This window comes from Palaemon carinicauda, chromosome 18, assembly GCF_036898095.1.
Source record: "Palaemon carinicauda isolate YSFRI2023 chromosome 18, ASM3689809v2, whole genome shotgun sequence".
Taxonomy (NCBI): domain Eukaryota; kingdom Metazoa; phylum Arthropoda; class Malacostraca; order Decapoda; family Palaemonidae; genus Palaemon; species Palaemon carinicauda.
In genome coordinates, this window is record NC_090742.1 from 81,757,338 (window position 1) to 81,759,984 (window position 2,647).

Consider the following 2,647-nt stretch of genomic DNA (forward strand, 5'->3'; position numbering starts at 1 on the left):
AGGTATTTCTTTACCTTGTTTCACGGCACACGATAAACATGGTTTAATAATAAAATGTCTTGATACTTTATAAAGTAATTGATATTTCATAGATTTGTGTCTGCATACGCTTCGAAGAAAGTTAATGATATATGTATTGAAGAAAAATAATCAATATACAACATTTTTCTTTTACCTTCGAAAGATAGGTGTAGTAAGAGATGCTCCATATAATGCCAGTATCTTCTACATGAGTATTTAATTTAACCATCAATACAAAGATTGATAAAAGGAAATTCAAGTATAATACATACTCTATACATGAAGAAGTGAATAGAATCAAGAATGAAAATAAATTAATAAATAAACCGGTTTACTTAAGAATCAAACATGTTCTCTCAAAAGAGAGAGAGAGAGAGAGAGAGAGAGAGAGAGAGAGAGAGAGAGAGAGAGAGAGAGAGAGAGAGAGAGAGAGATTGGTTTATATATTACGTTGAATTATTCTCTGCAACATGAGGAATCATGGCGAAATCAGCAAAATTTTAAAGAGAGATCATACCTCCAGGGAATGTTGTAAACATGATCAAAAATTCAAAATAAAACGAGACTACTATGAAACTGGTTTATTTTTTCCTAATTGATGTAATTTTTAGGTATAGGAGCTTATTAATGACATTCATGAAATGTGTGCATTGTTGATGGCTTTCCTAAATATATATATATATATATATATATATATATATATATATATATATATATATATATATACACAAATATATATATATATACATATATATATATATATATATATATATACATATATATATATATATATATATATATATATATATATATGTATATATATTATTATTATTACTAGCCAAGCTACAACCCTAGTTGGAAAAGCAAGATGCTATAAGCCCAAGGGCTCCAACAGGGAAAAATAGCCCAGAGAGGAAAGGAAATAATGATATAATTAAATGATGAGAATAAATTAACAATAGATCATTCTAAAAACAGTAACAACGTCAAAACAGATGTGTCCTATATAAACTATTAACAACGTCAAAAACAGATATGTCATATATAAACTATAAAAAGACTCATGTCCGCCTGGTCAACATAAAAACATTTGCTCCAACTTTGAATTTTTGAAGTTCTACTGATTCAACTACCCGATTAGGAAGATCATTCCACAACTTGTAACAGCTGGAATAAAACTTCTAGAATACTGTGTAGTATTGAGCCTCATGATGGAGAAGGTCTGGCTATTAGAATTAACTGCCTGCCTAGTATTACGAACAAGATAGAATTGTCCCGGGAGATCTGAATGTAAAGGATGGTTAGAGTTATGAAAAATCTTATGCAACATGCATAATGAACTAATTGAACGACGGTACCAAAGATTAATATCTAGATAAGGAATAAGAAAGATAATAGACTAAATTTCTGTCCAACAAATTAAGATGAGAATCAGCAGCTGAACACCGGGCAGGAGAACAATACTCAAAACAAGATAGAATGAAAGAATTAAAACACTTCAGAATAGATTGATCACCGAAAATCTTGTAAGACTTTCTCAATAAGCCAATTTTTTGTGCAATTGAAGAAGACACAGACCTAATGTGTTTCTCAAAAGTAAATTTTCTGTCGAGAATCACACCTAAAATTTCAAAAGTCATACAAATTTAAAGAAACATTATCAATACCGAGATCCGGATGTTGAGGAGCCACCGTCCTTGACCTACTTACAATCATACTTTGAGTTTTGTTAGGATTCCACTTCATACTCCATAATCTGCACCATGCACTAATTTTAACTAAATCTCTATTAAGGGATTCACCAACCACAGATCTACATTCAGGGAATGGAATTGATGCAAAGAGAGTAGCATCATCTGCATATGCAACAAGCTTGTTCTCAAGGCCAAACCACTTGTCATGTGTATATAGTATGAAAAGTAATGGGCCAAGAACACTACCCTGTGGAACACCGGATATCACATTCCAATACTCACTATGGTGCCCATCAACAACTCTTTGAGATCTATTTCTTGAAAAAACAATAATAATGCTAAGAAACGACCCACCCACTCCCAACTGTTTGAGTTTGAAAACAAGGGCCTCATGATTAACACGGTCAAAGGCAGCACTAAAATCAAGGCCAATCATACGAACTTCGTGACCACAATCAAGGGATTTTTGTACAGCATTGGAGTAGGAGATTGTAAGAAGGGCATCACATGCTCCAAGGCCTTTACGAAAACCAAATTGCAAACTAGGGAATAGATGATTACCTTCAGCAAACCTATTAAGACGTTTTGCCAGAAGACGTTCAAAAACTTTAGATAATATGGGAGTTATGGAAATAGGGTGGTAATCAGTGGGACTTGAGCTACCACAAACACATTTACATAAAGGAGTATATATATATATATATATATATATATATATATATATATATATATATATATATATATATATATATATATATATGCCACAAATATCTGATTGAATTCACTCTCCCTTGGGATCAGAGACCCAAGTAGGAATTAACTATTTGATAATAGTTTCTGGTTGACCAAGGATTCAAGCCTGACCCAGACGAAACTGAGGTACAGTTGACTACATTTTTACAACAAGGAAAGAAAGGGAAATGACTTGATTG